The sequence below is a fragment of the Manacus vitellinus genome, unplaced genomic scaffold, assembly GCF_001715985.3.
Source record: "Manacus vitellinus isolate BGI_N305 unplaced genomic scaffold, ASM171598v3 scaffold_10_pilon, whole genome shotgun sequence".
NCBI classification, from domain to species: domain Eukaryota; kingdom Metazoa; phylum Chordata; class Aves; order Passeriformes; family Pipridae; genus Manacus; species Manacus vitellinus.
The window spans coordinates 9,163,565-9,189,210 of NW_021938838.1; the positions used below are offsets into that span (position 1 = coordinate 9,163,565).

Genomic DNA, 25,646 nt, shown 5'->3' on the forward strand with positions numbered 1-25,646 from the left:
GCAGCTTGAAAAGGCTGTGTGGCATGTGAGGAAGCAAGTTAGCTCTTAATCATATCATATTGGCCTCCTTTGCGGCAGATACATCTGCTGTAAAATGCTTAGTGCTGAGCACCTGATTGGGCAGCCCATGCTAAGTGTTCAAACTCCTGCTGCCTTTTTTCTTCAAACAATATCTTCTGGCTTCCAGATTTCTGATAAATTGATAAGAGGAATTGCGTGAGTCAATAGAGTTGTAGACACTTTGCCAATATAACCCCAGCGCTATTGATCTGCCAGTAAATTAAAGTCTTACTTAGAGGCTGCCGATATTTCTAATCTCCTGCCTCACCAATTACACCCTCCCAGCTACCTGGGAAAGACAGCGACGAGAGACGAGGCTGCTGAGGTTTTTCCCAGCGAGCTGGGCCGTGGCAGCCAGTGCCTTCATGGGGCAGGGGGGCTCAGAAATGACCCTTGGGGTGGCACTAAGGTGGGTACTTGTTGGGGATGCTGCAGAAGGGATTCACCAGGTTAGGGTTCATCCTGCTGCAGCTCCCAGGCAAAGACCTGGCTGCTGGGGATGGAGACAGTTCAGAGGGGCAGCAAGCCAGTGTCCCTGGGCTGTGTCCAGCTGGAGCTGGGACACTCTGCCCCCAGCCCTCTGCCTTCCCTGGCATGGAGTGGCCAATGCCGTCACATCCCGATGCCGTCAGGGTCGTGGCCCTGCAGAAGGGACTCCCAAGAAAAGGTGCTTACTGGAAGAGGGGGATGCAGGGAACCCCACTGCCCTGCAGCTCCTTCTCTGCTGCTGCCCTGGGCACTGCCCCTCCACTGCCGGGACACAGAGAGGGGCTTTCAGCTGTCCAAGGGGCCTTGGATCAGAGAGCTCCTGCGGGGCTCCCCACGTCCTGGTGAGGTTTCACTGGATTCTCGCCCGATAAGCCCCTTTCAAGTCTCATTTACGTTTGAAAGTCCATAGTTAGCTTTGGGAAGAAATCTCCAGATAAACGCTGTGTTCTTTCTAATACCCCAGAGCGAAAATCAATGGGAGGGATAATTCCTTCCCTTGTCCTACATGGACTTTCATGTGTTTCTACCTCCAGCAGCACCTTTTAAATAAAGAGAAGCAGCAGCCGTCCTTCCGTCCCTTGCTGGCTCACCGAGTTGCCCTGAGCAGAGCGGGGTGCTCAATTGGGGATTTCTGTTGGCACCTTTGGTCCAGTTCGGGCTTTTACTGGGATAAAACTGCCCACGTTGCTGGATTTGCAGGGCTGGGAGTAGGAATGTTTCTGGGAATTCATGTCCAGAGTGGTCTGTAGCTGGAGCAGAGCAATGCCATGGTGAGGGGATTTAAAACAAAATTTTCCTTACATTAAATGCAGTGAAGGTCGTTGTCTTATAAAACTGCTGCCAGATGGAAGATGGGCCCGTAGTATTACCAGTTTTTTATCTGAAGCTTGTGCAGAGCACTCTGGGCAGTGACATCTCTTCTGCCAGGCACCCGGCAGTGCCTGCTATATGAGGCAGATCCAGTTTCCAGAAATACCTTGATAAGAATTAGTAGCTGAGACTGGTCCAAGACAGCTCCTCCAGACTGCCCTGGAACATGCTTATGTCTAAGAGTTGCATCCTCCAGCAATGAAGTTCTTTATCAGACCACTTCCCTGCTGGCTGCATTGAGCTGCATTTTCCCTGATGTTGTGAAGTTATCGTATAGGATGTACATTAAAAGTTGTAACTATTCCAAGTCTGCTGTTTTGGCAGGGAATTGCTGAGTCTCATGATCTGTCTGTAATGGAGTGGAGATGCTGAGCTGCAGCAGGATATATTTACACCAAAAGCTTTTTTGTGGAGGAAACATCCAAGCAGCTAAACAGGTCAATGATGTCTTTAAGTTTCTGGTAGCTCTTGGTACAGTGCTGGCAGTGCTGGGCAGGCAGAGGGGAGCTGCACAGGTACCAGTTGCCTCCCCTGGTTAGAAGAGATGAGGGGGCAGTGGGAAATCCTGTGTGGACCAGATGCTCAGAAAAGGTGGTGTTGAAAAGGGTGACTCAGTCCTTGCTATATTGAGATACTTGAATCCTGTTCACACCTGGTGATGCCAATGCCCGAGGCAAGGGCAGGTTGGAACAAGGCTTCTCTACTGTATCTAAATAAGTTTTCAGGGTTTCCTTGGGGCTTTTTGCTCCCTCCTGGACACCGCTCGGAGTCCCACAGTCCAGAGCTGGATAAAGGGTTTGTGAAACTTTGTGGATGGCAGATAATTCCTTGCTCCTTTTAGCTGGAGTAGGTAATGGATCAGGGATTCAGCTTGTTTTTCCATCCATTTCTGTTGGCCAGGACTGGAGCTGCTGCCCACAGCTCTCCATGGAGCAGGGAGTCACCCGAGGTGACTTCCATCATAAATATTGCACAGCACTCGACAGGGAACAACATCACTGGGATGAAACCCATTCATTAGCAGCATCTCCATGTCTGCCCAGGTTTGCTTTTAGGATTGGGATCAGCTGAAGCTATTTCTGGTGGGTTCGTGACGATTTCTCTCCAGCTGTCAGAGACACAGGCGACTCGGCTACCGGCCCTCGCGTTTCTCCTTCTTTGCATCCTGAAATATTTAGTGCTCTGTACGTGAACTTAATGACTGAGCAGGAATATTAACGGGTTACAGTCCAAAACCTCTAATTCAAATGTCCCTTGACTTGCAGGAAATCTAACTTTGGGATTTTTGTGCTCTCTGCCAAGGTTGGTAATTTGGACAGTGTTCCTAATTTATTTCCACAAATTGGAGAAGGCTGTAATTTACTATTTTAGGAATCACGTGGTTCAAAAGACCTTTAATTAAAAAAAAGAAAGTTCAGTGCATGTCTGAAACTATAAGAATCACTAGACTGGATCAGAACAGTAACGTGTAGTAATTTGAGCTGTGCAAAGTGGACAAATTCTTCTCAATTTTCTCTTCTGACCTATCTGCAGAGCAGTGTATTTATGGAGTCATGGAAGCACAGACTGGAAGGGGACTCACTCTGTACCAAGAGGGATGTTGCTGAGACCATGATGACTCTCCTAGGATCTTGCTCTAGGGACCCTGTGCCTGTGCTTCATCCTCTGTAGGTAACAGAGGGAAAAACATAACTCCTACCCTAAAACTTGGCCTGCAGTGATACAAGAATGTGGGTTTTTTGGTGGATAGTGAGTAAAATAGGTCACAGCTATTATTATCTGTGTGTTGGAAAACTTAACCATTCTGTCTTTTCCAGAGGTTTACAAGACCAATTCCCCGTTGAAACAGAAAGGTTCATGTAACCTTCAAAGCAAAGGTTGAGGTGTTTCACTCCAGCTCTCCAGTACCTCCAGTTTGCTTTTGAGCCTGTGAGCTCTTGGTTTCAGGGATGAGAGCTGCCTTTCTGTGTGAGTGAGTGTCGCTGTGGTTTTGGTGGTGTAAAGCAAGTTTATAGGCAACTCCCTTGTGTGTTATCTAGCAGAAAAACAGCGTGTGGGGTTATCTGCCAGCACTGAGATTCTGTGAAGCTCCTCTCTGCTCATCTCTACGCAGGGCTGATCTAATTGTTTGAGGTACAGATTTTGCTACCTGGCTGTTCAGCTGTTTTCTGGCATCACTAGTATACTGGAGACAAACCTCACTGGATTTGGGGCATACAGTCTGCGGCAAATACTTTGCTGCCACGTCAGAGCAAGTGGCTCATTGATAGTTCCTGTTTTAGTCACCTAACTTCATGTTTCACCTCAAGTATTAAAAAGGAAGTTGAGGCTAAAAGTAAAGCATTGCTTTTGTAAAATAGTAAAAGTTGTGTAAAGATGAACACTCCCACAGGAATAGTAACTTCAGAGGACATGTTCTTACCTTAGTTTTGGAGTGGTGACTGTACACCAGGCTGTAAGACCATGTTGGACCACATCTCTGCTGTTGGCCCCCTCTTCTCAGTTAGATATTCCAGTATAGGTGTATAATACTCTCTGAAACACAGGTTCCTGGTGGAGACAGTGGGATGGGAAGGGGCACCTGCCTGGGGCTTATCCCTTGAGTTAGCTGGGCTGTAACTTAGAGGCACAGCCTGTAAGACATTGTCTCTGGTGGGCAAGTAGAGGTGTGGTGGGAGCTGTAGAGAGTGCCAGATGCCCAGCAGTGTATTAAACACTAGTTGAGTACAGGAGGGCAGCATATCACAGGAGAGAGATAAGCAAAGTTCTCTGATTGTGGATCAATAAAGGTTAGTGACATCATATCTCAAAGTGAGAGAACCTGCTTTCTACAGACCATTTATCAGATTGCAGGCTGGAGCAGCGTTAACCTCTTCCTAACCAGGAGTCTGCTCCTCATCTGCCTTGAGACCAAATCACCTTCCACGTCTGCCACAGAAGGCTCCTGACCCTGCCTGTGCAATCCCAGCAGTGGTGCACTGTGCTCAGCTCTCTGCAGCATGCCGTGTCCGGTGGGGAGAGCACGGCGCTGGGCCGGCTGGGAACGGGCTCATGGGGTGCACTGGTGCTTACTTGTTGCTGTTACGTCCTCGGTGAGGTGGAAGATGCTACTTGTCAGTGGTAGGACATGACAGGAGTTAGTCACCTTGGTTAAAGGTCTGGCACTGTGCCAGGAGCCTCGGGATGTGATTGTAAAAGGCATCCTTAGATTAATCAGTTTTCTACGGCAGCAATGGCAGTGAAATCAGTGTGGATGGTCTTCAGGAATAGTTGTGTGGGGCAGCAGGTGGCCTTGGGCATGTGGTATGTGCTGCACTCCTCGATGGGTCTGCCCTCCTGTGTTTGCTGTTGTTACCAAAATAGATTAAAGCTAAACTGCGTGGATCAGCCTGTTCTGCAGTCCTATTTCTCTGCTGTGTGTGGTGAGGCACCAGCTTTCCACATGAATGCAACTTCTGAATGTGGGGAGTGTGGAGCCGCGTGCCTCAGTTGGATAAACGCAGAGCTGGGAGTTGTGGGTGACCCCGGCGCTGCTGGTGTGAGTGGCTCCGGTGGGCTCTGCAGGGACTGGCCCTGGGAGCACACCAGGTGCTGGGTCCAGCCCGAGGGGACCCACCAGTCCCCAACAGCTTTTTTATCACTTTTCACTTTCTGATCTTGTTTTCAAGTGATTGGTAGCATGAGGTACCTGAAAATGAGCAAACTTCCCTCTTCTGCATTTACCAGAGGAGTGTTAAGGATCCTGTGGAACATCCACGCCCTGCAGTAGGGAGTAGGGTGTAGGTGTTCCTGCTGCGTGGGTGCAGGTGTAGGTCTCTTGCTTTCTATGAATGAAAGAAAAAGGTGCTGCCTGGAGGAACCCGCAGTGGAGGTTTAGAGATAAGATAGCGAGGAGGGATGGCGGGCACAGGGTCAGGGGCAAGAACAGAGGTAATTCCCTGAATGAACTTCTCTTGTCTGGCAAGGAAATACCAATTTTTTTCGGAACCTACAGAGACTTGAGCCATAAAGACTTTCTGATTAGCTTTCATCCTTTCTCCATTGGTGATTTCTCATGGCAAAGAGCCCTTTTCTGTGGTGCCCTGGGCTGTGCCCCCGGGGAGCAGTGGAGGGCCTTACCGCTGTGTGTCCTGGTGGGTCAGGGGGACAGTGGTGATGGAGCCTGTGCTAATGGGCTGGTGTCCAAGTGGAAAGTGTATTTTCAATGAGGAAGTGCTGAGATATTAGTGGAGCCTGGATTACCCTGTGATTGTGCTGTCAATACTGCTGTATTGAGTCGGAGAGAGCCTGCACGACACAGGGAAACACTTAGCTCACTGCTGCTGCTTATTGAGAAGCCAATAGCAATTTACGTGCTGACACTTGACATCGAATCCATTCCCAGAGGTACAGCTCCTGCTAAGCCACTGCTGGGCTCGCCCTCACACCTGAGCCTTCCCTTGGCCTCAGAGCTGTAGGTGTGACGATGCTGAGATGCCTCCAAACGCACCCACCCGCTGGAGGGACCAGTGCCTGCCCCTGGAGCTCTTCTGGGACAGGCAGGTGGGGAGCAGCTCGAGAAGCAGTGGGAAACCTGTGCTCCAAGGATCTGGTCTCACATGGGATTAGGTTTATGTGTGTATTCAGGGAAAAAGAGGGAATGTGGGTGCTTTGGTCCTTCAATCCCACATCCTGACAGCCCGAAGCACCTGGGGCCTCTCATCCGAAGCAGCTGGATTCCTTCTGTCCTGCTTTTCTGTTTTCCTGGGACAAGCACAGCTGAGCCCAAGGGCCCTTCTGGCTTCCACATCTACCTTTTAAGAAAAATTTAAGATTATCTGATGCCAAATACTTTTGAGAGGAATAACATCCGTGATATTTCTTTGAGCCTGAACTCACTAAAACAGGAACTAGGCCATAAAGGAGTGAGGATGGGATGACAGCAGAACTGGAGTACTGGAACGAGGTGGGAAGCAGAATGTGGGGAACCTGTGTCCTGGTGATGTGCTTGCTGTCAGGTGCTGGTGCTGCAGTTCTGCAGGAGCCCTGAGGAGATAAAAGACCCAAAGTCGATGGTCTTCTCAGCCCCAGTGTGCTGGGGCAGTGAAACTCTCATAGGTTTTTAAGTGCAGCTCTTGCTCTTTCACTGCATTGCCTGGCAAACAATTTTACATGTTCTCTGTTAGCTGTGGCATTGCTTTTTGGTCACTGTTCCCTTTGCGGTTCCCTCATGTGTCCCAGCCTTCTGTGGGAGGAGTAAAAAACCTGTGTCCTAAATCAAAAAGGAAACAAAGCAAGCATGATGTGCAAAGGGAGGCGCTTGGAGCGACTCTTCATTTTGCCAAAGTGGAATTTAGGTCATCTTGCAGGTCGTGTTTTAAATATCTGTGTTGCTTCACGCTGGCAGGTTGCGTAGCCAGTGTGCAGTGTCGTGGCTGTGCAGGGTGTGTGGAGAGGAGGGAGCAAGCCCAAAGCAATCAGTTTTGCACTCTCCTGCAGCTCACTGAGGAGAGCAGGGACACATGATGGGGGCACGTTGCAGTGTCTCCAGACCCCTGCTAGAGCAGGGTAGGTGAGGGCTGTGAGTGCCCCATGTCTCCCCAGGGGTCCCTGCTGCGCTGGTGGCCTGCGGCCCGGTGCAGGGAGGATCACATGGCTTTGCTGGAGGCTGATCAAGTATCAACCTGCTGTGGTCGTGGATGGGCTTTCCCTGCCACAAAGCTCTGGACACAGTGTGCCTGTCCCCCTGCCCTGCTCTTGTCCCAAGGCAGGTGTTCCTGTTTGCGGTCCAGAGCCAGAACTAGCATCAGGTGCGTTTTCTGGAACTCACTGCTGTGTGTGGTGGCTGTAACCAGAGCTGGGACCTGGTGTGGGAGCCCATGTGGAGACCTCTGGGGACCCAATCACTCCGCATTTCAGCAATACTGGCTTCCTTCAGACACTTCAAAAACTGTGGCAAAAATCAATACAAAAGTAGATTTGATGGAGGGGAACAAAAGGAAGAGGACATGTCAGCTTCCAATGCCTGCTGAAGCACAGCAGAGGGTGAAGCAGCAGGTGCATCCATTGGGATACCAGATAGCCAGGATGCTGGGTGGGACACCTTGGGATGGCAGATGGCTGGGGTGGCAGGCGTGACACCTCAATGCGTGCTTTTGTAGAGGTCCCTATTACTTATTCTAGTTTGTTATAGTCTATTGCTAATCTTGTTCAGCAGTTGCTCCTCTTAATTATTGGAGCACCTTTACAGAGATGTTGCAGATTAATCCTTTCAGGTCTGCTCACTACCAGAAGAGATTGCCACCATTATTCCTGTGCTGTGAAAGAAGAGGTTGGAGCAGGGAGAAGCAGGGCTAAATTTAGAAAGCCTGCACTCACACGTGCTGCTCTGTAGCTGTAGAGGAGCGTATGGTAGCAGGTACCAGTGTGAGCAGTGAGTGTATGTGCAGCAGGTGAGGCTGGGGCAGCCCAGCAGAGTTTCACAGGCATCACAACCACATCATGACCTGCTGGGGACGATGCCTTGGCAGCCCCTCAGCACATTTTCAGCAGGGAAGGCATCACTTATCTGGTCCTTGCCTTGCTGGAACACAAATATTAACTGACAAACAGTTGCATAAGAAACAGCCTGTTGGCTTATCTTCCAGTGAAAGAAATAAACGGGAAAAGTAGGAAAGTTAACTTATAAGCTAATGAACCTTTACTGTGCTGGTGTTAGTGAGGCCTGAGGCTTGCATGAGGGCTGCTGGGCTTGCCTCCCAGAAACTCATCTTGGAGGAAATAGAGAAATGCTCCCGTGTTAGACATGCAGGTTGGCTGAGTACGTAGGTGCTGTGGTGTAGCAAGTGCCAGCTGCCCAACACAGTGGGGCTGGGTCCTTGAAGCCCTTTGATTTGTGCTGGAGAGCCCCTGCCCCAGCACTTGCTCTACCTGCCTCCACTCCCAGCTCAGGTGTTCTCTGTAACGTGGTCACGGTCCTACATGTGGTTCCAGCCGAGGCCTTGTAGTGCTGTTAACATCCCCTTTATTGCTTCCTTGTTTCCACAAACACTCTGAACAACATCTGGAGATCATGTTTGCCACTTGCCCAGCTGCATCCTTTGGTTCATCCTGACCAGCACATCTGTCTGTCTCCTCCTATGTAATTCCCAATTGGCAAACCCTGAATTTACTGCAGAAACTCAGATTTTTCCTGTCGTACCCTTGGATTAAGTTCCTTTCTTATTATTCTAGACCTCAAATCCTAACTTTCTCCTGTGTAATATTCTGGTCTTCTACTGTGTTGGATGTGCTTCTCAATTTAATTTCATGAAGGATTGGTGTTCTCTGCTGATTGGCAGCAAGGCCAGCAGAGATGTTGGCACGATAGCTCCCGAGGCCTTTCCGAATTACCTCTATGCAGGGCAGTATTCTCTTTACATCATCTTGTTGTCAGCTGCTCCTGGCCTAGTTTTCTGCCTTTTTTAGTCGTAGCTAGTGCCTATCTTCTCTAGCGTAACCCTGGTGTGCTGTGGAAGAAGGGACAGTTCTTTCAGTAAGAGAAGACACTGGGTTAGTTTTTACAGTGTGTCTTTGATAAACTTGCCTTATATTTGATCCTGGTTTCCATTTTTTTGCTTTGTCTTTTATTATTCTTCCCTTCACAGTACTTCCAGTTCTGTCTGTTAGGAGAAAAAGCCAATAAATGCCACAGCAGTGTCTCCCCAGTCCTGTTTGAGCATGGGTGTTTGTTGTCTCTACCCAGCGCAGTTCCTGAGCTGATGGATTGTTACGAATATCGGTGTTAAACCTGTCTAAGATGTACTTGGCTATTCTTAATTGTTTTGGACTGTATAGATTTAGATTAGATATGAGGCACTGGCACGAGTTGCCCAGAGAAGCTGTGGCTGCCCCATCCCTGGAAGTGTTCAAGGCCAGGTCGGAGGAGGGTTGGAGCAGTGGAAGGTGTTCCTGCCCATGGCAGGGGGTGGAATGAAATGGGCTTTAAGGTCCCTTCCCACCCAACTCAGTGTGTGATTATGGGACAGCTGTTATTGTTAGCTCAAATCATGAAACTTTAAGAGAAAATGCAAAGAGGGAGGTGTCTTGAGGTGAATGGTCATGTGGGGGTGGAGCAGTTCTGTGTGTGCTGGTGGGTTGCAGTTGTCTGAGCTAAATCTCCCTGGTTTCTGGGTGCTTCTGGCTTTTGGAGTGGCTCCTTCATGCTTCTCTGCTTTGGAGTGCTGCTGCACTCATGGTTTTCATTCCATCTCCCTCAAGAAAGGTGGGGGCATCCTGGTCATGGGTGGTTCTAGTTTGGAAAGGCTCATTCTTCACTGACAGAGCTGGGAAAGCAGTTGAACCTGAAGTCGTTGGGGGCTAGTTCACACTGCTCATGGGTGCCAGTGGAATGAGAGCTGGGGTGTGAAGTGGGAAGAGGACAGTGCTGTGCTGCTGTACCCTGGGGTTAAGAGTGAAAGTAGTGATTTGTGTTTTCCCCATACTTGAATCTGAGACTTTAAACAAGAAGTCAGTTCGTTCAGTGAATAATAGAAACTTAAATGAAATAGATGATTATTATTGAAACCTTTGAAAGAATACAGATTGTCCCAAAGCAGATGTTCCTCTGCAGGGCTGTCCCAGCCCTGCTGCTGGAGATGGCTGGGAGGCAGCAAGAGGTCTGGACTGAGCAGATCCCACATTATGCCTCAGGTTTCTTTCAGCACATTCAACACTGGCTGAATGATGAATGCAAATGAAAGGTGGGTGGTGGGAGCTCCTCAGCATGGCCAGCAGTGCTGGGTCTACGCTGACAGTTTGTCCTGATCTTCCTTTTACCTTTGTTTTCACTTTCTGTTACTACTTGACTAGAATTCTGTTGCATTTACAGTCTGCAGTTGTGATGTGCAGGGTCAGGGGTGGTTGTCCCACAATGTGTTCTGATGCCTTGTGCTGTGCATCGTTCTGAGGTGGTTATTGAGCAGCTTCCTTGTGCCTGGCCTGCTGTGATCTGTGAAAGCTGGCTGCTATTCCCTGTGTCCCTCACAGCGCCCGTGTGCCAGCATCTGACATGCACCAGGTCTCATTTCTGCAAGGAGCTCCCAGCGCCAGCAGTGCTTGATCCGCTGTCTGAGCCGTGGCTGTGACGGGTCATTCTGGCAACTGCAGCTTGTGATTAAAAAGAAAATCAGTCACTGTCATCTTGGACCCCAGCACCAGTGATCTGACAGTCCATGAGGCATCAGCTTCTTCCTGATCAGAGGATCTTAGATTCAGGACTGCCCCAAGGGTTGTCCTCTGACTCAGGCAGCTACCAGAAAGCTCATCTCATTTCATGACTAGCACAGGCAGCCACACCATTTCCCTGCCTGAAGAGGCTGCTGGGAGACCCAGCAGTTTTTGATTGGATCTTCAGGGCCTCAGTGTGTGGCTGTAGAAAAGCAGAGGGTTGGAACTGCAACTGCTGCTGTGTGGCCACACCCTGGAAATTCCCTTATGTCCTCAATGAGGTCGAAGCTGTCGCCTGAGTTTTCAGGCAGGGTAGGACTGCTGGCTCTGGCTGGACAGAGGCTGCAGCTGAGGTCATCTCCCCCCTTTAGAAAAGGGAACTAGTTTCCAGCTCTGCTTTGGGAGCACTGAACTTCCATCTCACATGACCACTGCCAAGGGTGGCCGTTCTCTGGTTGCCAGAGCTCTGCCAGTGATGTTCCTTCTCACTCTCCAAACCCATGGACCTTCCTGCAGCCCTGGCATCTCCAAGGGCAGGTGCCCCTGCGTGAAGTGAGTGGGGGCTGCTTCACTCCCATACCTGGCTGCTCAGAGATTCCCGGAGGTCCCAGGTGTCCACATATCTTCTGGAGAATGTACGTCTCCACACAGAACACAAGCTGATGTGTTTTCCAGAGCTGTAGTCCTTGGAAAAAATGTAGTCATACAGGGTTAGTTTTCATCTTCCTTCTCATTCCCACTTTCTGTGGTATGTTAAAATTGGATTTTAATTGAGCACCTTGTTCCCAGCTGTATCTTTAATGCTGGCATTTGCCGTGACTTCCAGAGATGTTTTAAGTAGGATGGAGAGTCATCCATAGGATCATCTACAGCAGTGAGTGGTTCACATCAGGAAATGATTTAGGAGGAGAGTTAAGGAAATGTTATTTGTAAAATGTCTTCAGCTTATCACATCCTTTTAAGAGATGGGGTCAAGGAGCAGATGGGGCTGAGCTCCAAGGAGGTGGTGTGTGTATGCATATGGAGGGGCAGATTTTAGGGAGCCTGGGAAAGGCTCTGGTGTTATCTGTGGCAAGAGCAGGGCTATATAGCCCACCAAATGCTGCTGTCGTGGACTGGGAAGGCTTCAAAGGTCCACTGGCTGGGTTTATGTCCCTGTGGAGCTGGGAGCTCAACTGCAGCTGATTGGACTCCAGCTCCTCCTGATACAGTTTGGCTCACGGTGTCACTGAAAAGAAAGGACCTGAATTCAGTTGAGGATGAGGGGAAGGACATTGAGGAGGAGCCTGATGCTCAGAAAGCTCAGGGACATACCTGTAATAACCTATGGCTTGAAAATAATGTATTTCCTAATTTTATTGGTAAACAGAGTGCATGGGGCTGTGAAAAATTGTGCAAATTACTTCTCAGCCTCCCTTCTGGACTGATTCCCTTGGATCAGCTGACAGAGAGCGATAGTCACTCAGCCTTTGACGCTTAGGAGGCTGGGCTGGATAAGTAATGATTCCTTTAGGCCTGGCTTCCTGGAGTCATCTCCTTATCCTTGTTCACCCAGGTAATTAAAACCTTACCTGGGAGCCAGTAGCAGGGTGCCTGCTCCTGCGCATGGGGAAGGGGTGTGGGGGAAGGAAGGAGTTTGTATATTAGAGACTTGTTGTGTAAATGGGTTCATTCTTCCTGGCTTGGCAGAGGGGAGCAGTGGAAAGGAAGGAGCCGCAGACTGACATTGTTCTGAGGGGCCAACCTGGGTGATGGGGTGAAACATTGCCCCCTCCAGCCCTGGGTGGGCACAGGCTGCAAATGGGGTATTGCAATGCAGAGTGATACCTTCCTGCAGCTCAAACTCTTGTCCCCCATCTTTTCATGGTGCCTCTGCTACAAACCTTTGAAGGCCTTGAGCTTTTCTCAGTTGGGGTTTTGCTTTTGAAAGAAAAATCACTTTTCATTTGGGGTTTTGAATTTGAAAGAAAAATAAGGAACAGCTTTCCCATTTAGCATCTGTTCAGGTTCTTTTCAAGTCACTTGGTATTTACCATATTGAATTTTCTCTTAAACCTCTGCTCGTGTTGCCCTGTATATTGCCCCTTTTTTAATTTTTTAAAATAAAATCAAATGTGTGTATTCTGGTAAAGTACTACTTCTGCTCTCAGCGTGGGCAGGATGGGGCTAAATTGGGCCAATGAGTCCTTGGTTTTCCTGAGGAAACTGTTGGAGAGTAAATGGATCTTCATTGGTGTGTGATAATGAAGTTGCAAGTCTTGGAAAAGCTGCACATTTTTCCAGCCTATTTTATGACTGAGAGATTTGTATTTTTTCCCATTAGTAAAGGTGACCTGTCTGACTTCTGCCGCCTTCAGGAGTGTTGGCCGTGGTTACTGTAATAGTCACCTTGTGTTGTCCCTGGAGCATGCAGGCGTGGCCAGCAGTTGAGTGTGATTTAAGCAAGAGTTTCACACATCTTTGCTATTTGGAACTTGGATGAAGAGAAAGAAAGAAGCTGCCTTTGGAAATGGAGACTGGCTTTCAAGCCTCCTGTTCAGATGGGTTATGGTGTAGAAGTGGAGGATTTCCCTCATCATTCTCTTCCCACTCCTTTTGTTGCTGATTCCAGCATGCACATCAGTTCAGTCATTGAATCAGTTTCTTCCTTTTCTACATACATTCAGACCTAGTTGCAGGAGATGGATTTATCAGATAGCTCAGACCTGCTGTCTCTCTGAGGAGTTTCTCATCGTTTGGCCTAGGAATGGGAAAGTCAGAATAAATCTTGCTGAAGAGGCTTTCCCCGTTCCCTCTGCCTGGGAGGCTGCCGGAGCCCTCACCTGTTGGAGAGCAGCCCCGTGTTTGTGGGGTTGGGAGCCAGCGCTGTTGCCCCTGGGGCTCTTGGAGCACATCCCAGACTCCGTCTGTTCCAGTCTCCTCTCACTCTGTTGTGCACCTTCCCTCGCCCAGAGCTAAAACAAGGAGCCAAGAATTAATTGTTTTGTGTCCTTTTCCCCTGTGTTGCATTGTGGTCTGATCAGTATCTGGGCTCATTGGGCACTGGAGGCATTCACTTCCCCTTCTCCAGAGACAGCTGTCAGAATGCTTAGCAGAGGCTCATGGTCCTTACTGAGTTCCAGGTGCTGGACAGAAAAATGCTGTTCCCAAATCTAGGTGCCCAGGGTGTGGGTGGGAGGGCATGGGCTGGGAGCTGGCACTTGGAGTGCTCCGGATATGCGTGCAGGACCTGGTGTAGCACTGGTGGACAGGGGTTCTGCTGCCCTGGCCTGGCTCCGTGGGCTCCCAGCTACTCTGGCTGGGCTCCGTGGGCTCCCAACCTGACTGTGTGGGCTCCTGCACTCCCCTGGCTCCAGAACAAGAACAAGCCAAGGGATCCTCTGGTGCTCGTGTTCCCATCCATTACCACAGGTGGCACACTGCAGACCATATCCCGTCTGGGTAGCTTAAGTAAACTTTCCAAGGCAGGAAGTGTAAACAAAGATTAAATAATTAAATAAAGTTAATTTCACATTTATGTGAAATTCATTGCCATGGAATTTAACTCAGTGTTCAGAAAAGAGCTGTGAGAGAGGAAGAGGAAAGTGACTGTAAAGGGCGAGGAGGAAGGAAAATGTGAAGGGGCACAGGGGAACCCAGGTGACTTAAAGGATTCCAGATTTTAGTGGAAATTATGATATTAGTGTTATTTTAAACCTTGTCATTCAGCTGACTTTAGGATTTCTGGAATAGTTCTGGAATGCTGTTTCTGACACGGGACTTGTGTTCCAAGTCCAGACTCAAGGGGTGGTAAAGGCAGCGCTGCTGGGCAGCTGCAGTGGGACTGTGTGGGACACAAGGATTTGGGGAAGCTGAGAGGGAAGAATCTTGGTCACCATTTCATGTGTGTTCTGCCCTCCTGGGGCAGAGTGGGGTGCTGAGGGTGAGGGCTCCTCGGGGACTGCAGAGTCTGGGGGCTTTGGGAGTAGTGTGGCGGCAGCTTGTCAGTGCTGAGGGAATAGCAAGGGGTACGAGAGATGAGGTTTTGATTAGTATCGACTGAAGTGTTTTGGAGCTTCATGGCTCATTCCTAATTAAAGGCTGGAGTCTGTGGGTGCTGTACTTGCAGGGCTGCTGGGCCAGTGGCAGTGGCCCTGGGACAGCCCTTTCGTCCTGACACTTCACCTCACTGTCCTTCTGCTTTCTTCAGAATGGCCAAGGCTGCCTCTGGGGGCTTTTTTGTGGATGTTTCTCATTGCTGGGTTTCAGAGAAGTGCTTGATCAGGAGTCCATGTTTCTAGTAATTACACTTCATAGGGATCTATTTTCTTATGTGTTTAATAGGGTTCTGTCTTTCAGCTTGTGCTTGGCCTGAACTCTTGAGCGGGGGCCTTCCATGAGTGAGATGGGCATTAAAGTCTTTGATTTTCCTCAGGGCAATTACTGTGGCCGGGTGAGGAAGAGGAGGCCGTTCAGTGGGTGATGAGGGCAGAGGCATTAAGACCCTGTCATTAGTAATTAGTTCAGTGTTCCAGGTTCCCGAGTTCAGTGGCTGCTCACGCTGTGGGGATCCCCGGGTGACCCGCGGGCTTTGAGCCGTGCTGAAGAGACCTCTTCAAGGGAGCTCCTTTAACCAGGTGGTTTGTCTTTGAGCTCTGCTGAAAAATTGGGTTCTGAAGATGAGAAAAAAATTCCCTTAGTGCACCTTTTAATTGTTCATTTAGGAGCAGAGCTCTCCTCCAGCTGGGAGGGCTCAGGGCTGCTGTAAAGTGCTAATTAAAAGTAATAGTGATAATGAAAACAGATGTTTTCAAGGAAAGTAAGTGGTACCGGGGCCCCAATCTGCTGTCCCTGGCTTCTCTGCGGGAGGAGAGTGAGCTGTGTCCTCAGAGCTGCAGGTCCAGGGGAGCTGGGGAAGGGGACTGGATTGCAGGCTGCTCCTGCTGCATTAACAACTGGATTGGTCTGGATAAAGCACAGACATGCAGTGCAGCCCTGCACCCGGCACCGGCTCCGGGCACCCCCTGCCTCTCTGTGCAGAGGTGGAGGGCTGGTTGTAGGAGGGGGGAGGTGAGGCTGGGACCACCATAATCCTGGGTGAGGCTGCTGCTGATCACTTGAAACTTCATCAACCCCCTTTGGCTGCGTGCGTTGGTGGTTTTGGTTTGTTTCAAAGATTGATCTCTCTCTCCTGTTGCCTGGAGTGTCCTTTCCAGGGCTTGGTGGGGATGTGTGGATATCTGAAAGACGTAGCAGTAGCACAGGTCCACAGAGAAGCTTTGGCTGCCCCATCCCTGGAAGTGTTCAAGGCCGGTTTGGATGGGGCTTGGAGCAACCTGTTCTAGTGGAAGGTGTTGCTGCCCATTGCAGAGGGGTGGAATGACATGAGCTCTAAGGTCCTTTCCAACCTGAACCATTTTAGGATTCTACAGTTTCCCATAGGGGACTGGAGGATTTACAGCTTCAAGCTAGTTATTTGTCCCTCTTGGCTTGAGTTGAGGTGCTCTGTCCGTCGTTGCAGTGTCCTTTATTTTCTCCTGTTGTATGGAGGAGTAGAACAAAGTTCTACTAGAATATTGTTCTAGAACAGGAGAGGAAAAAAATCAATTGTGATGGAAATTGGCTCATTCAAAGGGTGACAGGGAAGGAGGTCTTCTCCCTTGTCCACATTTTAATAAGAAAGGATTGTTTTAATCTTGTTTATAATCAGATTTACTGAGAGTTTGAAAGAACAGCCCCAACTCCTGAGACCTCTGGGATGAATTCTCTGGGGCTCTGCAACCCATCACCAGTGTTTGGGCTGAGAGGGGACGAGTTTGAGAAGCTTGTGTCTAGATCTCCAGCCTGTAAGGCAGCAGCTGTGTGACATCACATGTTCACTCACCAGAGTGCTGGATTTGATCAAGTTGTCCATTCCATTATTAACCTTTTCACTGCTCTGTGAGTGAGCTGGAGAGCCATCCTCATAATCTCCTGTGGTACAGGTATGCATGGGAAAGAGCAGCTAAGAAAGGAGGACTTGGTTCAGGACAGAAAGATGAAGGAGTTGTGAGGAGGTGTAAGGTTTTGTCTTTCACCCTGAAAAACTTGGGCAGAGAATCCTTGGCTGACCATACTTGTGGAAGAAGTGGCACCTTTTAGAGAGGTGGGAGGCAATGAGGAATAGGGGATGAAGAGGAGAATAGAGGGAGTAGAGAGGTTGTTCTGATCCTGATGAAGGAAGGCATTAAGAGGAGGAAGGGGCCAGAGCATTAGCCAGAAGCAGCTTCTGTGGTCTAGTCCAGGTTCGAGGCCAGCCTACAGTAAGGCTGCTCAGACTGGTGTAAAGTTTGTTTTGCAAATGTCGCCTATGATTATTTAGAGAAAGTGACTCAGTTGCACAGGAGCAGCCAGCCAAAGCAGTGGAGGTGGCACTGAGTGCTGCCTGCAGCCTCTAGTGTACAGTCCTTGGGGTTAACACTGAGATGGAGCTGTCAGAGCCTTGTCTGTACTGGGAGATAATGGGACCCATACTCCATAATTACTGCCCGTGGAGCTGCTGACAGAACCCTGGAGCTTCAGCCCTTGTTAAACTCATTTTCAGCTGTCACTTGGCCGTGGTGGCAATGGAGCCTGGGTATGTTAAAGCCTCTGTTCCTCCTCCTGCTGATGGAGGAGCAATAGATGCTTCTCCAGAGCAGATCTCACTGGACAGTTTGTTTGGCTTCTCTTCTAGAGGCCAAGGGATACACGTTACTGAGTTTAATCCAAGAGAAGCTTTTTGGTATATGAAGCAACTTCAGAAACAAAGTGTTGCCTTGCTGTCTTCTGGCAGATCAGCTGCTCGTCCTGCAGACACACGGTGGCAGGGGATGAGCTGCAGTGTGTCACCTGTTCTGAGGTACGGCCTGTGTGCACATACACCTGATGGATTTCCCACACTGAGTGTATCTGGAGTTCAGTCTTCTCAAAAAGAATTCTTAATGCCTTGCACAAGAGTTTAGGTCCTGAAGGCATAAACTCTGTTAAATCTTGTTAAAAGGATGTAGGAAACTGTACAAAGTCCAGAGTAGAGGTAAAAGTAATTAAAATACTGAAGGAAATGTTTTGGAGTGGGAAGTTGAGTTTAATTTTTAGCTGATCAGGAGGAGGATTCAGAACTGAAGTTACAGGGTTTGGTGTTTGAGCTCTGTTTTCCCTGGAATGGGCGCTCCAGTGGAAGGCGAACAGAGGGTGTAGGAGTGAGCCCCAATATCGGTGTGTGTGTGATAAACAGCTCATGGGCTGTCTCTGGTAGTGTGACCCTCTCCATGCCAATGGTAGCTGGACTGTGGAGGTGGCTCGGGCTCAGTGTGTGGGCACAGCGGCGTGTTGAGGGTGTCACTGGAGTCAGGGTGGCTGCAGACAGAAGGTGATGCTCTGGCAATTCTTATTTTGGTAAAAAGCTCAAGACAGCACTAGGAGCTTCTTGCAGGCACCCTGCAATTATCATAATAAACAGTTTTATCATCTGCTTGGCAATCAATAATGTGGCTTATGCTGCTTTAGTATCTCACTGGTATTGATCACCTTAACAACTGTGCTGCGGTCGGCTCCCGTTAACCCCTGTGCTGCCAGCAGGCCTGGCCATCCTGACGGGCTCAGGGCTCACCTGTCACCCACGTGTGTGCAGCAGGGGACAGCGGGGTGGGGCAAACCCAGCTTTAAGTCAGAGGCCTGATGGAGGGATTTGTATCAAGGAGCGAGGAATTGGGTGCATATCCTGTGTGTGGGGTGGCTTAAAATAGAAGGATTGCCATGTGGTGCTCAGTTTGCACTCGGAGGAGTTTGCACTTGTAATAGTGTTATGTGGTGTGTGGTGCTTTGTCAGAAGGGGGTTCCCTGAGATCCCTGCATGTCCCCAGACCCCTGCATGCCCTGAGAGCCCCTCATGTCCCCCAGATCATGACCCTTGAAGAAGGAGGGCTGCTCTCTCCAACAGCTTTATGGGACCGGGATAGGAGCATGCAGTGGACATCCCTTCGGCTTCTCCTGGCTCTGCTGGGACTGCCTGAGAACCAGCCAAGGCACTGGCGTGCCAGCACCACACACACCTGCCCGACTTGTGAGAACAAACGCTGTGGAATGGGCACATGCTGGGAAACAGCCCCGGCCCCACAGCAGCTTCTGGGCTGAGCTGGGGCAGTCGGGTGCTGCTGTGTGTACCAAAAGCACTGTCTGGGCTAAGTGAGCCCATGGGGGTGCTCTGAGAACATCACCTCCGCTTCTGGCAGCACAGGCAGCGATTAGGAGTATCAGGTTAGTAGCTGACTCCATTTTGGGAGGAAGAAAGATGACTTGCTGTCAGCATCCAGATGGGGCTTTGAGGAAGGATGGGACTTTCTGGGATTTGGGTATACCTAGCTAGTTGGGTCTCATGGCCCAGTATTTCTCCTAATGGAATTTCCCATCATTTACTGCCCTGCTGATTTCTGATCAATGAAAATAAAATTGCATTGCCTCCTGAGAGGCTCCATGTATGGCTGCAGCCTCCAGCTGTGTCAGTTCCGGTAAGATAATCTCATCAGGCGTGCAAGAGGGTAATAGGAAATAAAAATAAAACCCACAATTAGCAAGAGGCCAAGCAGCCAAGTAACGCTTTCAGTCCTGGAGGTCTGGAGACGTGTGCGTAGCAACTTCCTTCCTTGTCTCCAGAGGTGCCTGCATCCCTTGCAGTGCGCTGGGCCGCGGTCCTCGCTGGGCCCTGAGTCCCGGTGCATCCACTGGGCACTTCTTTGGAACCCCCATTTACCTGGATCCGTGTCAGCTCTCCCTCGTGAGCTGGTTAACTGGTTCACAGGTGTTTGTTCCGAGGTGCACCGGGGATGTAGCAGCTGATGGAGTGGCTACGTGCTGTGCACGTGGAGAGCACGAACTTGAGACTTTGAGCCATCAGGCGGTGCATAGGTGTTGACTCCTGATGGTTGCTGCAATCAGGAGGGTTTATTTTGGCCAGATAAAGAAAATGCTCAGACTGTATGTGAAGTCTGGAGCAGGGTGTTGTTTTGGGAGCAGATGAGTGTGCGGATGCTGTTTACAGGAGCACAGGAACCCTTGGATCTGCAAAAAGTTAGCCTAAAAGGTGCTAAATGGGGCAGTTTCCCAGCTGTACCAGTAGGTTTCTTTACCTGTTTTAGGGTTCTTTAGGTTATCTTCCAGTGACACAACTGTAACCAGTGTTTACTCCGTACTGAAACATGAATGGCCTGTGTGAGCCAACGTCCCGGTGACCTTTGCAATGGGACTGTGCAAACCCAGTGTGTAGTGCAGAGCTGATGTATCAGCTGCGGTGTTTGTCTGAGCAGCCAGTGGAATGGTTACAGAATGACCTAATGCCTCTGAGCCCGCTGTCCTGATCCAAAGCATCGGTTTTCCCGAAGGGTGGGAAGGAGCAACTGAGCCCAGAATGCAGCAGCGACTCTGCTTCCTAACAAGGACTGGATCTGAGCCCTGGCAGAAGAGATCCGCATGACTTATGAGTTCTAACTCTTACCCTCGGCTTGGCCCTTGACACTAGTCTGGAGCGCACATGTTGTTTGGGTAAATCCGTAGGAGGAAGGAGCATTGGCAGGATTTCTTCCCGAGGCGTGCAAGCCTGCGTGTGTGGAGCATCGCTGTGGAGCACACCCTGGCAGCGAAGCAGTGGCTTTTCCAGCTGGGCTGCCGAGGGTTGGTTGTATCTTTTCCTGAAACCGTGTGGCAAGGCTGGAAACTCTGAGCAATTCAGTGCTTCTCCCTTCACGAGCATCTCCAGGTGTTTGGTGGGGGTAGGGCTTACTCAAGGTCTTGCAGATGTACCTGCACTCTGTGGAGGGACATGGGGCCCCAAACGGAGCTGTGGCAGCTGGGACTGGTAAGAGCCACTGGATGGGCACTGAGAGGACAGGGCAAGCTGCAGCCTGTGGCAAAAGGGCAGGACAGCATGGACCTCTTTCCAAGGCGTTAGGGCTTGGGGGACCAGGGGACTATGGGGTCTGTGTGACAGAGCAAGGCAGTTTGTCCTCAGCAGCTCTTTGGTTAGTTTTGGAGTTGGGTCAACAAGAGTGCACCGAAAATGCAAACCAGATGCAAATGTAGTCATTTATGCAGCAACATGGGCTGGGAACAGCCTTTGACAAGAACGGTTGGGGGTTTGGAGCAAAGGGGTGAATTGCACAACAACAGAATCGTGGGATGTGTGATGTTTTGAAACAAAACCTGGCACTTCTGTGGTGTCCTACACAGGAGGAGAGGTTCCTGCAGGACCTCAGAATAAGCTCTATGCCCTGGGAGCGTGCAAATGCCACATCACGTATGAGCTAAGCAAGTGCTTCTCTTTGTTGTGTAGAGAGAAATGCGGATGAAGCCCGTTTACCTTTGCTGCAAAATACTCTCAGTGCAGAATGTCTCTCTGGAAGAATAAATGCTCTTGTCCCCAGCTGCTCATGGAAAGCCTTCTGGCCCTCCTCGGGATCACTCTGCTCTCAATGGCAGTGGGCTGAGGATTAGATAAATATTTTCATGTGTAGTGCAGTAGCTGGCTCAAAGGGATCAGCAAACTTGGAATAATAGTTCATAACAAAATGCTTTCTGAAAAGCTTGCCTGACTTGTGTTACTCCCATTGGCTCAGTTTTATCTGGTGTGTAGGACAGAGGGAAAATGTGGATAATGTGGAAGGTTCACTTTTTCAAGGAGCCCCTCTCACTCAGTTTCATGCCAAGTGCTTGAGCCCTGCAGCTTTCAGCCCTGTTTTGTTCAGCGTTTCCTTTGCTTCCTGCTGCTTGAAAAGCTGTTTATGCTAATGATGCCGGGAAGATCTGAGGGACCGGCTGTGCCCGTGGATGTGAGCCCTGTGTCAGCCCTCGAGTCCCTGTCCCTCCAGCGAGTGCACGCAGTGCAGCGCTGCTCAGCGTGCCGGGGCTGGAGCACTGCGGAAGGACATCCCTCCACGGGGCTGTCTTCCTGCTGGGGGAGGACTGTCCAGTCCTTTTGAGGTGCCTGATGGATCTTTTCTTTCTGTAGACCATTGTGTGCTGCCTCATCCCCTTCTGGGGCCTCCGGCCCTTCAGGACCTGTGGGCTAGAATCCCTCAGAACGAGAAAGCTCACAGCGTTCACAGGGACTTCCACAGAGGCAAAACTTCTTCAGTGAAAGGGTGATCAGGCACTGGCACAGCCTGCCCAAGGCAGTGGTGGAGTCCCCTAGAGGGATTTAAAAGATGTGTAGATGTGGCATTTGGGGACATGGGTTAGTGGTAGCCTTGGAAGTGCTGGAGGAGCAGTCAATGATCTGAAGGTTTTTTTTCCAACCCAAATAATTCTGTGGCTCTATGAATTCTTGGCTTTGCCAGGATAACAAACCTGTTTGCGAGGACTTGCAACTCCAAGAGTCTTTGGAACCCATGGGTCAATATTGGTTGGATGCTTCTTCCACCAGCAGGCAGGTCTGGCTTGCTAATTCTGTTCCCTGTGCAAAGGTGTTGAATGTGGCCATGCATCCAGCTGGAACAGGCTGGCACTGAGCAGAACTCTGTGAGAAGTCAGAGCTGAGCTTGGGCTTTTGGTTAGTAAAGCCTTACTGCAGAAGAGGAAGCAGGTGAGATGTAGAGCTTGTTCAGGATTTGGCAAGACTGATACCTTGCTGTGTGTACTCGTCAAACCACGTTTGCTGGTGAGGCACCTCCACTGTGCTCAGGTGTGTGCCAAAACACAGCTTGGTCTTGATTGGAGAGGTGCAAGATGTGACTTGCTATGGGAAAGGGAGAAATTAGTTTATAATTTCTTCTTTAGAATGTTGAACTTGGCAAATAAATATCAGTACTTTCGGGATTTTTTTCCTGGTTGGGAATTGCATAAGAGGACTCCCGAGGCACTGGTGATGTAAAATGTTGACGGAACCCCCTAGCTAGAAATTACTCTTAACGCTGTGCATCTGCATTCCCTGTTACGCTCAGGTTTTGGCTTATAAGAACTGTTTTATCCTAAATTAAGTCCTGTTGCAGAATCCTCAGCACTTCCCTTAGGCTGGCCGGTATCTTTCTGCTTTCTGGCACCTTATGAATAGGAGAGAGTTAGGATCTGTGTCTTCTGTTTAGCTTACAAGATAGAAGCTTTTTACAGAACTAGGAGTTGAAACTCTCAGTATTGCCACGCAGCTCGAATCTCCAACCCATGTTGCCGAGGAAATGTAAAAAGATCTTTCTATTCTAGGAAGTGACTCTTCACATATTTGTGCGATAGCAGCTGCTGCAGAAATCACATAAAATGACAACATGCTCCTGCCACCTTGTTTTACCCTCTTCTGTGACTGTCCTGCTTGCCAAGTGAAGCAGCATGTGCTCACCTAATTGCAGGCAGTATCATAATACATATGCATAAAGGAGCAAAATTAAAGTTGCTTTGGCAACATACATTCTGTTCTTTCTTAATTTTTGAATTCTTGATCCTAGGCAATTATTTTTATCATGTCTTTCCATATGCAATTTCCGAAGTGTTACCAGAGTGCTGTGTAGCACACCAGGTGCGGGAAGGCGACACAGAAAGCTTTGATGCTCCTGATTCAATGTGTCACTGCTCCAGAGGGACACAGTGACTGCCTTGTGCACCCCCAGCTCTGGGGAGCTTTGAGCGTACCTGGTCCCAGGGATCACCACTGTCCCTTCCCAAGCTATTCTGTGTTTCTGTGGCCATGAAGTTGAGTTGGCTTCTCACTTATCTTTGATATGTCCATCCCTAGTTTTTAGGCTGGAACAAGTGTCATCGAGTGCCATTGCTGAGACAGGAGCTTCTTGGCTGAGCTGGACACCAGCACTCTTCAGGCTCTGTCCTTCTGAGGATGCTGCTGAAGGCCAGGCTGAGCGTGTAAGGAGGGGTGTGCACAGAGTGTCTCAGCCCATCTTTAGTCCTGTGCTGTCCTTGTCCTCCTACCTCTGTCCCTTTCAGCTTCTCTGAGCCACCAGCACCCTGGAGGTGATGGAGGGCTGGAGCACTTCCCCATGGCTAGGCAGAGGGAGGGAGGGCAGCCTCAGAGGGTGTCGGACCGGTAACGGCCATGGGTGTAATGCATCTGCTTTTATCTTCTCCCTGTCCTTGGTGCCCTTTTTTCCATGGTGCCATGTGGGTCATTAGCCCAGGGAACAGTTTCTCACTGTCTCTTTCTCCTTTTGTTTTCCTCCTTCCTCATTGCTTCCAGTCTTGGTTTACTGCCAAACAGCCTCTTGTGAAAGGGCCGCCTAATTAACCCTGTGCTAATTAACAATTTAAAATTACACAGCACGGCTGTTCATATTTAATTCTCGGGAAGCCTGGGCAACAGCAGGAGCCCCCTCCTCCCTCCCTCTCCATCCTTGCCGCCTGTGCCGCTGCCAGCATCCCCAGGGGAGGAAGCAGCCTGGTGCTGCAGGCCTGGGGTGCCCAGAAGCCCCCAGCTTGTCAGAGGGTGCAGGGCGTTGCTTTAGTGCCAGCCACTCCTTGGTGGGAGTGTTGCTGGAAGGTGGCACATCTGTCCCTGCAAGGATGGGGCCAGGGGCTGGAAGGAGGTGATGGGGGAATGTGGGGATTGACTCCCTGCATGTTTTGCACAGCGTGGCTGTGCAGCCGCCAGCCCTGGTTAGTGGGAACGGAAGCGTGGGACACACTAGTGCTGTGCTGGCACCTGCACCTGCCATCCAGGTGTGGCTGGGCTCTGGGCCACCATGTCTGCCTGACAGAGCACTCCTGCCCCACGGTCCCTGTGCTACCCCGGTTGGTCCCACATCGGCTCTGAGGGGTTGCAAGGAAGGGGCAGGGGCTCGGGTGAGCCATGGGCCAGAGGCCAGGTGGCCACAGCAGTGGGAGCAATGGTGGGACACAAAGCCAGAGAGGCGACTGGGAGAGCCCTTCCATGCTGCTGGGGCGATGGGAGCGCAGGGAGTCTCCGGCACTCAGGCTGTTCTCTCTGTAACTGGAGTTCATTGATTTTACGGGAAACCATGTTTACAGACAGAGTGCTGATCGACCTGACGAGTTGACTTCTGCCTCCTTAAGTAAGAACTACCTTTTCTTATTGACTGGCTGATAAACAGAGCGGAGAGGGCGGTGGGGGGGGCAAACAGGAGGTGTGGAGCACTCTGCAGTCCGTCTGTCCTCCCAGACTCTCCACGTCTCATGCAGGTCTCTTAGGGGTGCTCTGGGGTGGAGGAAGATGCAGGGCCCACGATAGCAGACTAATAACTGCATTGCGCTCCTGCTTAGAGCCTGGTTTGCTTTAGCAAGGAAATTGCTGTTTTCAGCTTAAAGAGATGATTCCTGCAGCTCCTGTGTGAATAGAAACAAATACTTCCATGCCTCATCCTCCCTCAGCATCTCCCTACAGGAACAGCTGTGGTGGTAACTGAACAGGCAGGAAGAGCTTGGGTTTGTGCAGGGGCTCAGCCTGTGTTCGGGGCTTGGGCTGGCCATTTTGGCTCTGAGCTTTTGCACCTGCCCTGGAAGGGCTCCTCCTTCATGTCGATGAAAGGGAGAGAAGACTCCTTTGGCGCAGCTCCTCCTGAGCTGGTTAACTTGGAGCAAGTGGAGGAGAGCTGTTAAAGAGAGCCAAGGCAGAAAAGCCAACCAATTAATTGGAGCGCGCGGGTCTGCCTGGCCGGGCCGGGCCGGGAGAGAGATTGGCTTTCCTGTCAATAAACAAGTCCCCAGTGCAGCATCAAAGCCGCAGTCCTTTATCAATCGCGGCCTCCTCTTCCCGCATGTTCCTGTAACTTACCAAGCATTTATTACATTGATTTTCCAATCAGGCTGTTAACCCTCCCGCCCCTCCAGCCCTGCTAACCCTTCTGGCCCGGCTGTCAGTCAGGCATCTCCTGCCAGTCAGGAGTTCTCAACAGCAGAGCCACTGTGACTCTGGCTGTGTCTCACCTGGCTGTGTGTCCCGCGAGCTGGCCATGCAGGCCAGCACAACACTCCTCAATGTCTAAAAGCATTGCTGGGTTGTTGTCTCGTGTCGCATTTTGAAGTCTGGGTAGCTGTTCCCAAAACTTCACTTGGCAGAAGTATGAGCTTTACGGAATTTCTTTTTCCTCATTTTC

The 25,646-nt window shown here is 50.2% G+C and overlaps 1 protein-coding gene across 1 annotated transcript in view; it reads left to right on the forward strand.

The window, feature by feature from the left end:
• The first annotated feature begins 23,251 nt into the window (after nt 1-23,251).
• Nucleotides 23,252-25,646, forward strand: part of ZFHX3 (zinc finger homeobox 3) — a 91,169-nt gene continuing 88,774 nt past the window's right edge. The window contains 1 exon segment of the mRNA XM_018084440.3: nt 23,252-23,442. The gene's annotated coding sequence lies outside the window, so the exon portion shown is untranslated.